The sequence below is a fragment of the Brachionichthys hirsutus genome, chromosome 18 (genome assembly GCF_040956055.1).
Source record: "Brachionichthys hirsutus isolate HB-005 chromosome 18, CSIRO-AGI_Bhir_v1, whole genome shotgun sequence".
Taxonomy (NCBI): Eukaryota; Metazoa; Chordata; class Actinopteri; order Lophiiformes; family Brachionichthyidae; genus Brachionichthys; species Brachionichthys hirsutus.
In genome coordinates this window covers 12019128-12030749 of record NC_090914.1, presented here as the reverse complement: position 1 = coordinate 12030749, position 11622 = coordinate 12019128, and positions in this window count along the sequence as shown.

Sequence of the window (11622 nt, the reverse complement as noted above, 5' to 3'; positions counted from 1 at the left end):
TTCAGCTCATTCACAGATCGCACAAAGATTAGAATGGAAAATAAACCCATTTAACGTTGGCTAAATGAAGGAAGCGCAGACAGAAGAAGTTCAAGTCAGTGTTCAGCCACGTCCAAATCCAGGCGGACTTTGTTTCCTGGCTGTTCGGGAGTCTGCTGCAGGGAACCAGACGGAAACAAGTTAAAGTGTTTACACTGGAATTAACACGCAGTGGTTCTGACCGCTAACGTGCTAACGTGCTAGCGTGCAGTGCACGGACACCACAGACAGAGTGCATTCAGAGAACAAGGAGTCTGCTGCGACATGTTGATGTGGGCGACTCTCAAGACGAGTAACGAATCCACGCAGATGCTGCGGGCAGGAACCAAACGGGCAGGAACCAATCAGGCAGGAACCAAATGGGCAGGAATCAAATGGGCAGGAACCAAATGGGCAGGAACCAATCAGGCAGGAACCAAATGGGCAGGAATCAAATGGGCAGGAACCAAATGGGCAGGAACCAAATGGGCAGGAGCCAAACGGGCAGGAACCAATCAGGCAGGAACCAAATGGGCAGGAATCAAATGGGCAGGAACCAAATGGGCAGGAACCAAATGGGCAGGAGCCAAACGGGCAGGACCCAAAAATGCCAGGAACCAAACGGGCAGGAACCAATCAGGCAGGAACCAAACGGGCAGGAACCAATCAGGCAGGAACCAAATGGGCAGGAATCAAATGGGCAGGAACCAATCAGGCAGGAACCAAATGGGCAGGAATCAAATGGGCAGGAACCAAATGGGCAGGAGCCAAACGGGCAGGACCCAAAAATGCCAGGAACCAAACGGGCAGGAACCAATCAGGCAGGAACCAAACGGGCAGGAACCAATCAGGCAGGAACCAAATGGGCAGGAATCAAATGGGCAGGAACCAATCAGGCAGGAACCAAATGGGCAGGAATCAAATGGGCAGGAACCAAATGGGCAGGAGCCAAACGGGCAGGACCCAAAAATGCCAGGAACCAAACGGGCAGGACCCAAACGGCCAGGACCCAAATGGCCAGGAACCAAATGGGAAGGAACCAAACGGGAAGGTAACAAATGGGCAGGAACCAAACAGGAAGGAAATAAACGGGCAGGAACCAAGCGGACAGGAACCAAATGGGAAGGTAACAAATGGGCAGGAACCAAACAGGAAGGAAATAAACGGGCAGGAACCAAGAGGACAGGACCCAAATGGGCAGGAACCATATGGGCAGGACCCAAACAGCCAGGAACCAAACGGCCAGGAACCAAACGGCCAGGAACCAAGCGGACAGGACCCAAACGGGCAGGACCCAAACGGCCAGGAACCAAACGGCCAGGAACCAAGCGGACAGGACCCAAACAGGCAGGACCCAAACGGGCAGGACCCAAATGGGCAGGAACCAAACGGCCAGGAACCAAGCGGACAGGACCCAAACGGGCAGGACCCAAACGGGCAGGACCCAAACGGGCAGGACCCAAACGGGCAGGAACCAAACGGGCAGTCCGCTTGGCAGACCACAATGTCAAACCAATCACTTCCTGTTTACCAATAGACACTATCACAATGACATTAGCATGACATCACCATGACCATTAGCATGACTATTATCATGGTATCACCATGGTATCACTATGACTGTTAGCATAACCATTAGCATGACATCACCATGACCGTTAGCATGACTATTATCATGGTATCACCATGGTATCACTATGACTGTTAGCATAACCATTAGCATGACATCACCATGACCGTTAGCATGACTGTTAGCCTGACATCACCATGACCGTTAGCATGACTTCAGCATGACAGTTTAGCACAGATTAGAGTTAGAACAACAGAAATAAAATAGAAAGGCCTTATTGTCATTGCATAGTGGATATAACAACATCCTGCTCTCCAGACCTCCATGACCACACGTCTTAAATTACAGATAATCCTATCGGATTATGATCGTACTCACATGTAAATATAAAATATCAATATGTATTATTTGTATTGTATTATGTAATATGTATATATCCGCAGGCACTCCTTGGATCGTGTTTTTCTCTCCTCTTCTGGTGCATTCTGGTCTTTTTGCTCGCTTGCAAGCGTGACTTGATGCAGTTTATTGCAGTTTACTCGTAGGAGTGTGACAGAAATATACTATAGACATCCTTACGAACATCTTTATCCATCTGAGGAACAGCCCTCAAAATCCATGGCAAAAGTAGAATTGAATCTCACATACACTGCCTGGATGTACCTGGGCAACTAGGCAGGAGATGCCTATTGGACAATTAGCACAATAAAACTAGGTTAAGAACTGTCCAATGCAGTAGTCAAAACTAGGAACAGTGGGGACCCCCGACCTTCGAGGAAGAAATGTGGCTGGAAATAATCCCTATTGATCGTGAGCGGCGACCACTTAAACATTTGGTGAAATCAATGAGAACTGTAGAACTCAGGATTTAGTTTCATAGTCAAAGTAACAGCGTTTCCAATCTGGAGGGAACTCAAGGGATTGGGATTGGGATTGGGATTGGGATTGAGCAGCGGTCTAGCCGATGAGTCCAGATTCAGCCTTTTCCAGAGTGATGGGGGCATCAGGGTAAGAAGAGAGGCAGGTGAAGCGATGCCCCGTTCTGCCTAGTGCCTAGTGTACCAGCCTGTGATCTGGGGTTGCTGGTCCAGGTCCAGGTCCATCAAAGACAAGCTTGGTAATGGGTTGTTCTTCCCTAAGGTGAGCTGCCAGCGTCCATCGGTCTCAAGTAGTGGACGAGTGGTTCATGACACGTCTCTGTCACACGCGGACGGAGTCCAGAACTTCACCCCGTTGAGTTGAATCTTTGGGATCCTTTGCACCGCGGTCCGACTCTCCCGTCATCAATACGAGATCTGGCTGAGAAATGAATGCAGCACTGGAGGGAAATGTGAAGATCCCACAGCAAACGGGGCTGTGATCAAAGCTAAAGGGGGTCCAACGAGACTTCCGTCAGTCCGGCGTCCCGTGTGGAAACGTCCCGCTGGCTGAAGCTCAGGCTGAGGCCAAACCCAACCCGACAGCTGGCACAATATTTGTAGCCCAGCTTGTGTGAAGCTCCTTGAGGCGAGCCTCAGGGTCTGTCTACCCGTCTGTCCAAGGGACTGGAGACGTTTCACCTCTCATCAAAAAGACGTCTTCCGTTCTGAGAGACTGAGAGGAGAACTCGAGTCCAGTTGATGCTTCCTGTGATTGACAAGCAGAACCCGAGTCTCCAGCCTGCTTCAGACGCTTTTACTCAGGCTATGAACTAAACAGGAATACTTTAGACCCTCTGAGCTGTGTTGTAATAGTACCTCGAGTACAGGCCTGAACATGTACAGTACCTTTACACAAGCAGCTCGTAGCACCGCCTCTGAACCAACGGGGGGGTACGAACCAGCATTCAACAAGACAGCGAGACGAGCGATCCCGTTCACACTACTGGAAGCTTGACCAAGAAATGATTGATCTGAAAGAGGACATATTCTTTTTTAAACACGTTCCCATGTTTCTCGATCAATATTCAGGAGAAAATGTTTTATTGTGCTGAAAAAGTCACCTCGCCGGTTACCATGGTAACGCGCAGCTGAATGTAGTTTCATTTTCAGAGGCGTTTCTGACAGAGCGGTTTGAGACAGAAATGAGGGACGCTGTCCTGCAGCATCTGTTTGAGACAGAAATGAGGGACGCTGTCCTGCAGCATCTGTTTGAGACAGAAATGAGGGATGCTGTCCTGCAGCATCTGTTTGAGACAGAAAAGAGGGACGCTGTCCTGCAGCATCTGTTTGAGACAGAAATGAGGGACGCTGTCCTGCAGCATCGGTTTAAGACAGAAATGAGGGACGCTGTCCTGCAGCATCTGGTTGAGACAGAAATGAGGGACGCTGTCCTGCAGCATCTGTTTGGGACAGAAATGAGGGACGCTGTCCTGCAGCATCTGTTTGAGACAGAAATGAGGGACGCTGTCCTGCAGCATCTGTTTGAGACAGAAATGAGGGACGCTGTCCGGCAGCATCTGTTTGAGACAGAAAAGAGGGACGCTGTCCTGCAGCATCTGTTTGAGACAGAAAAGAGGGACGCTGTCCTGCGGCATCTGTTTGGGACAGAAATGAGGGACGCTGTCCTGCAGCATCTGTTTGAGACAGAAATGAGGGACGCTGTCCTGCAGCATCGGTTTAAGACAGAAATGAGGGACGCTGTCCGGCAGCATCTGTTTGAGACAGAAAAGAGGGACGCTGTCCTGCAGCATCTGTTTGAGACAGAAAAGAGGGACGCTGTCCTGCGGCATCTGTTTGGGACAGAAATGAGGGACACTGTCCTGCAGCATCTGTTTGAGACAGAAATGAGGGACGCTGTCCTGCAGCATCTGTTTGAGACAGAAATGAGGGACGCTGTCCTGCAGCATCGGTTTAAGACAGAAATGAGGGACACTGTCCTGCAGCATCTGGTTGAGACAGAAATGAGGGACGCTGTCCTGCAGCATCTGTTTGGGACAGAAATGAGGGACGCTGTCCTGCAGCATCTGTTTGAGACAGAAATGAGGGACGCTGTCCGGCAGCATCTGTTTGAGACAGAAAAGAGAGACGCTGTCCTGCAGCATCTGTTTGAGACAGAAAAGAGGGACGCTGTCCTGCGGCATCTGTTTGGGACAGAAATGAGGGACGCTGTCCTGCAGCATCTGTTTGAGACAGAAATGAGGGACGCTGTCCTGCAGCATCTGTTTGAGACAGAAATGAGGGACGCTGTCCGGCAGCATCTGTTTGAGACAGAAAAGAGGGACGCTGTCCTGCAGCATCTGTTTGAGACAGAAAAGAGGGACGCTGTCCTGCGGCATCTGTTTGGGACAGAAATGAGGGACGCTGTCCTGCAGCATCTGTTTGAGACAGAAATGAGGGACGCTGTTCTGCAGCATCTGTTTGAGACAGAAATGAGGGACGCTGTCCTGCAGCATCGGTTTAAGACAGAAATGAGGGACACTGTCCTGCAGCATCTGGTTGAGACAGAAATGAGGGACGCTGTCCTGCAGCATCTGTTTGGGACAGAAATGAGGGACGCTGTCCTGCAGCATCTGTTTGAGACAGAAATGAGGGACGCTGTCCGGCAGCATCTGTTTGAGACAGAAAAGAGGGACGCTGTCCTGCAGCATCTGTTTGAGACAGAAAAGAGGGACGCTGTCCTGCGGCATCTGTTTGGGACAGAAATGAGGGACGCTGTCCTGCAGCATCTGTTTGAGACAGAAATGAGGGACGCTGTCCTGCAGCATCTGTTTGAGACAGAAATGAGGGACGCTGTCCGGCAGCATCTGTTTGAGACAGAAATGAGGGACGCTGTCCTGCAGCAGCTGTTTGAGACCGAAATGAGGGACGCTGTCCTGCAGCATCTGTTTGAGACAGAAATGAGGGACGCTGTCCTGCAGCATCTGTTTGAGACAGAAATGAGGGACGCTGTCCTGCAGCATCTGTTTGAGACAGAAATGAGGGACACTGTCCTGCAGCAGCTGTTTGAGACAGAAATGAGGGACGCTGTCCTGCAGCATCTGTTTGAGACAGAAATGAGGGACGCTGTCCTGCAGCATCTGTTTGAGACAGAAATGAGGGACGCTGTCCTGCAGCATCTGTTTGAGACAGAAATGAGGGACGCTGTCCTGCAGCATCTGTTTGAGACAGAAATGAGGGACGCTGTCCTGCAGCATCGGTTTAAGACAGAAATGAGGGACACTGTCCTGCAGCATCTGTTTGAGACAGAAATGAGGGACGCTGTCCTGCAGCATCTGTTTGAGACAGAAATGAGGGACGCTGTCCTGCAGCATCTGTTTGAGACAGAAATGAGGGACGCTGTCCTGCAACATCGGTTTAAGACAGAAATGAGGGACACTGTCCTGCAGCATCTGGTTGAGACAGAAATGAGGGACGCTGTCCTGCAGCATCTGTTTGGGACAGAAATGAGGGACGCTGTCCTGCAGCATCTGTTTGAGACAGAAATGAGGGACGCTGTCCTGCAGCATCTGTTTGAGACAGAAATGAGGGACGCTGTCCGGCAGCATCTGTTTGAGACAGAAAAGAGGGACGCTGTCCTGCAGCATCTGTTTGAGACAGAAAAGAGGGACGCTGTCCTGCGGCATCTGTTTGGGACAGAAATGAGGGACGCTGTCCTGCAGCATCTGTTTGAGACAGAAATGAGGGACGCTGTCCTGCAGCATCGGTTTAAGACAGAAATGAGGGACGCTGTCCGGCAGCATCTGTTTGAGACAGAAAAGAGGGACGCTGTCCTGCAGCATCTGTTTGAGACAGAAAAGAGGGACGCTGTCCTGCGGCATCTGTTTGGGACAGAAATGAGGGACACTGTCCTGCGGCATCTGTTTGGGACAGAAATGAGGGACGCTGTCCTGCAGCATCTGTTTGAGACAGAAATGAGGGACACTGTCCTGCAGCAGCTGTTTGAGACAGAAATGAGGGACGCTGTCCTGCAGCATCTGTTTGAGACAGAAATGAGGGACGCTGTCCTGCAGCATCTGTTTGAGACAGAAATGAGGGACGCTGTCCTGCAGCATCTGTTTGAGACAGAAATGAGGGACGCTGTCCGGCAGCATCTGTTTGAGACAGAAATGAGGGACGCTGTCTGGCAGCATCTGTTTGAGACAGAAATGAGGGACGCTGTCCTGCAGCAGCTGTTTGAGACCGAAATGAGGGACGCTGTCCTGCAGCATCTGTTTGAGACAGAAATGAGGGACGCTGTCCTGCAGCATCTGTTTGAGACAGAAATGAGGGACGCTGTCCTGCAGCATCTGTTTGAGACAGAAATGAGGGACACTGTCCTGCAGCAGCTGTTTGAGACAGAAATGAGGGACGCTGTCCTGCAGCATCTGTTTGAGACAGAAATGAGGGACGCTGTCCTGCAGCATCTGTTTGAGACAGAAATGAGGGACGCTGTCCTGCAGCATCTGTCTGAGACAGAAATGAGGGACGCTGTCCTGCAGCATCTGTTTGAGACAGAAATGAGGGACGCTGTCCTGCAGCATCTGTCTGAGACAGAAATGAGGGACGCTGTCCTGCAGCATCTGTTTGAGACAGAAATGAGGGACGCTGTCCTGCAGCATCTGTTTGAGACAGAAATGAGGGACGCTGTCCTGCAGCATCTGTTTGAGACAGAAATGAGGGACGCTGTCCGGCAGCATCTGTTTGAGACAGAAAAGAGGGACGCTGTCCGGCAGCATCTGTTTGAGACAGAAAAGAGGGACGCTGTCCTGCAGCATCTGTTTGAGACAGAAAAGAGGGACGCTGTCCTGCAGCATCTGTTTGAGACAGAAAAGAGGGATGCTGTCCTGCAGCATCTGTTTGGGACAGAAATGAGGGACGCTGTCCAGCATCTGTTTGAGACAGAAATGAGGGACGCTGTCCTGCAGCCTCTGTTTGAGACAGAAATGAGGGACGCTGTCCTGCAGCATCTGTCTGAGACAGAAATGAGGGACGCTGTCCTGCAGCATCTGTCTGAGACAGAAATGAGGGACGCTGTCCTGCAGCATGTGTCTGAGACAGAAATGAGGGACGCTGTCCTGCAGCATCTGTCTGAGACAGAAATGAGGGACGCTGTCCTGCAGCATCTGTTTGAGACAGAAATGAGGGACGCTGTCCTGCAGCATCTGTTTGAGACAGAAATGAGGGACGCTGTCCTGCAGCATCTGTCTGAGACAGAAATGAGGGACGCTGTCCTGCAGTGAGGGTTTTGTCAGCTCTCTCATTTCTTGTCGTGTTCTTCCTCACGTCTCCGGTCCAGCTGGTTCCTTTAGCTAGCTGAGGAAGACATCGCCTTAGCCCGAGGAGCTGTGGGCGTGGCCGGGAGCTGCTGATCCCAGTATGAGCTCAGTTCATCACCCTAAATGTGTCGTCTATTGTCTCCTATCACAGAACCCGGAGTTCTAGTCTAGTCTAGTTAGAAGGCCGGACGTGCCTCGGACCTTTTGCTATTTTCTAGCCATAGACTACATTAGATCTGTCCCTCCTGGACGGAGTTCCAGATACGTCCCACTGGGAGGAGGCCTCGGGGAAGACCTAGGACACGCTGGAATGTCTCTTGGCTGCCCTGGGAATGACTCGGGACCCCCCCCCCCCCCGAGAATCCCTGCTCAGACTGTTCCCTCTGTGACCCGGATCCGGATAAGGATCCGGGATGGATGGAGTTTTGTAGTTTATGTATCCGGATACCTTACAGCACATATGTCAAAGTCACGGCCCGGGGGCCACATCAGGCCCGCGAGAAGGTTTTCTACGACCCCAATGATGATATTGATTTATTATTAGAACCGGCCCGCAGGTCTTTTACACGCACCAATACTACATTTCCCACAATGCAACGGTGACACACCGAGCAGTCGGCCGCTTCATTTCAATATTTATTAGCGTAGCAGTCGTTAGCATAACAGTAAAGTTAGCTTTCAGATACCCATCAAAAATGGCAGAATGGAAGGTGGACACTGAGAACCGGGGTTTCAAACAAGGTGGGGGTCGGAGTCCATGTTCATGGAGGTAGCTGGAGAACCTGCGTGTCTTCTGTGTGGAGGAAGTGTGGGGTACTGAAAGAGTATAATCTGAGACATTATGAAACGAAACACGGACAAAAACAAGAATATGGACACGGAACAAAGGCTACAGAAGGTTGAGGAATTAAAACGAGGCCTCAAAGCTCAACAGGCTCTGTTCAGAAAAGCCAGATCACAAAGCAGGCTGTCAAGGCCAGTTTTATTCTGGCAGAAGAGATTGCTAAATCAGCCCGACCATTTACAGACGGGGGGGGGGGGGGGGGTTCATCAAAGACCGTCTGCTTAAAGTTTGCCCAGAACAAAAGCAACTCTTTAAACGTTCACCCTGCAGAGCAGCAGGTACCGTGTGTGTTTACCTCGGTGTATTCTGACGCTCTCTGCAAACAGAGGTGAAGCATGACTACACTAGCTCAGCCAGAACTCCCCCCCCCCCGTTGGTGCCCGGGGGCCCAGCAGCTTCCCACCTGTGCGCTGCTTTTCAAGGTGGGGTCCCGGCTCGGCTCACCTTTACAGCACAACATGCACCGTTTAGTTCTGATTCGGACCCCCCCCCCCCCCAGAGTAAACCCAGAGGGGGGGGCACTCTGTCAGCACGAACCGAGTCACGTGACCTCAGCCCACAGCCTTTGTTGATCCACTATGACAATAAAGGCTTCCGGTTTCTGAGGAGCTCTTACCGGGGGCTGCTGAAGGTGTCCATGTCTTCGGTCTCGGGGAAGAACACGTCCCCCCCCCGGTCCTCCACTTTGTCTTTGGACTTCTTCCTCCTCAACTTCAGCGACAGTCCTTTCTTAGATTTCGGGGGGAAAGGTGACGCATCCCCGGGCAGCGTGGGAGGACCGGGACCGGGACCGGGACCGTCTCTGAGGGCCCCCGCCCATTTGGCCTCTTTATCGGGTGACTTGACACTGAACAGCCGCTTGACTCTCAGCGTGCCGGACTTACTCATGGCGTCTCCGTGGCAGGAGCGCAGCGGCCGCTCCCGGTGCTGCTGGAGCAATGATTCACCGGGACAACCTGCAGAGCGGGTTGCTGCGCGTGCGCGGCGGCGGCGGCGCGTGCCGCCAGGTAACGCAAGGTGCTGTCACTTCCGCTGAGACTCCAACTCCCTTCACGGGCATAACTAAGCAACAAGTCAGCCGGTTTGGACCGAGGTCATGTCCACGTGGGTTAACGTCGTTACGTCACAGCAACGGCTCCGCCCATCGGTAGAGCTCTATTTAATGTCCTTTTACACCTGGTACAACAGGTAGAGGAGAATCTAGAGAAGTGGAGGTCTGCTCTAGAAAAGAGAGGAATGAAGGTGAGCAGGAGTAAAACAGAGTACATGTGTGTACATGATCTGCTGGAGTAACAGCTCTATCTGCTGGAGTAACAGCTCTATCTGCTGGAGTAACAACTCTATCTGCTGGAGTAACAGCTCTATCTGATGGAGTAACAGCTCTATCTGCTGGAATAGCAGCTCTATCTGCTGGAGTATCAGCTTCTTCTGCTGGAGTAACAGCTCTATCTGCTGGAGTAACAGCTCTATCTGCTGGAGTAACAGCTCAATCTGCTGGAGTAACAGCTCTATCTGCTGGAGTAACAGCTCTATCTGCTGGAGTAACAGCTCTATCTGCTGGAGTAACAGCTCTATCTGCTGGAGTAACAGCTCTATCTGCTGGAATAGCAGCTCTATCTGCTGGAGTAACAGTTCTATCTGCTGGAGTAACAGCTCTATCTGCTGGAGTAACAACTCTATCTGCTGGAGTAACAGCTCTATCTGCTGGAATAGCAGCTCTATCTGCTGGAGTAACAGCTCCATCTGCTGGAGTAACAGCTTCATCTGCTGGAGTAACAGCTCCATCTGCTGGAGTAACAGCTTCATCTGCTGGAGTAACAGCTCTATCTGCTGGAATAACAGCTCTATCTGCTGGAGTAACAGCTCTATCTGATGGAGTAACAGCTCTATCTGCTGGAATAACAGCTCTATCTGCTGGAGTAACAGCTATATCTACTGGAATAACAGCTCTCTCTGCTGGAATAGCAGCTCTATCTGCTGGAGTAACAGCTCTATCTGCTGGAGTAACAGCTCTCTCTGCTGGAGTAACAGCTCTATCTGCTGGAGTAACAGCTCTCTCTGCTGGAATAGCAGCTCCATCTGCTGGAGGAACAGCTCCATCTGCTGGAGTAACAGCTCTATCTGCTGGAGTAACAGCTCTATCTGCTGGAGTAACAGCTCTATCTGCTGGAATAACAGCTCCATCTGCTGGAGTAACAGCTCTATCTGCTGGAGTAACAGCTCTCTCTGCTGGAGTAACAGCTCCATCTGCTGGAGGAACAGCTCCATCTGCTGGAGTAACAGCTCTATCTGCTGGAGTAACAGCTCTCTCTGCTGGAGTAACAGCTCTATCTGCTGGAGGAACAGCTCCATCTGCTGGAGTAACAGCTCCATCTGCTGGAGTAACAGCTCTATCTGCTGGAGTAACAGCTCTATCTGCTGGAATAACAGCTCTATCCACTGGAGTATCAGCTCCATCTGCTGGAGTAACAGCTCCATTTGCTGGAGTAACAGCTCTATCTGCTGGAGTAACAGCTCTATCTGCTGGAATAGCAGCTCTATCTGCTGGAGTATCAGCTCCATCTGCTGGAGTAACAGCTCTATCTGCTGGAGTAACAGTTCTATCTGCTGGAGTATCAGCTCCATCTGCTGGAGTAACAGCTTCATCTGCTGGAGTAACAGCTCTATCTTCTGGAATAGCAGCTCTATCTGCTGGAGTAACAGCTCTATCTGATGGAGTAACAGCTCTATCTGCTGGAATAACAGCTCTATCTGCTGGAGTAACAGCTATATCTACTGGAATAACAGCTCTCTCTGCTGGAGTAACAGTTCTATCTGCTGGAGTAACAGCTCTATCTGCTGGAGCAACAGCTCTATCTGCTGGAATAACAGCTCTATCTACTGGAATAACAGCTCTCTCTGCTGGAATAGCAGCTCTATCTGCTGGAGTAACAGCTCTATCTGCTGGAGTAACAGCTCTATCTGCTGGAGTAACAGCTCTCTCTGCTGGAATAGCAGCTCCATCTGCTGGAGGAA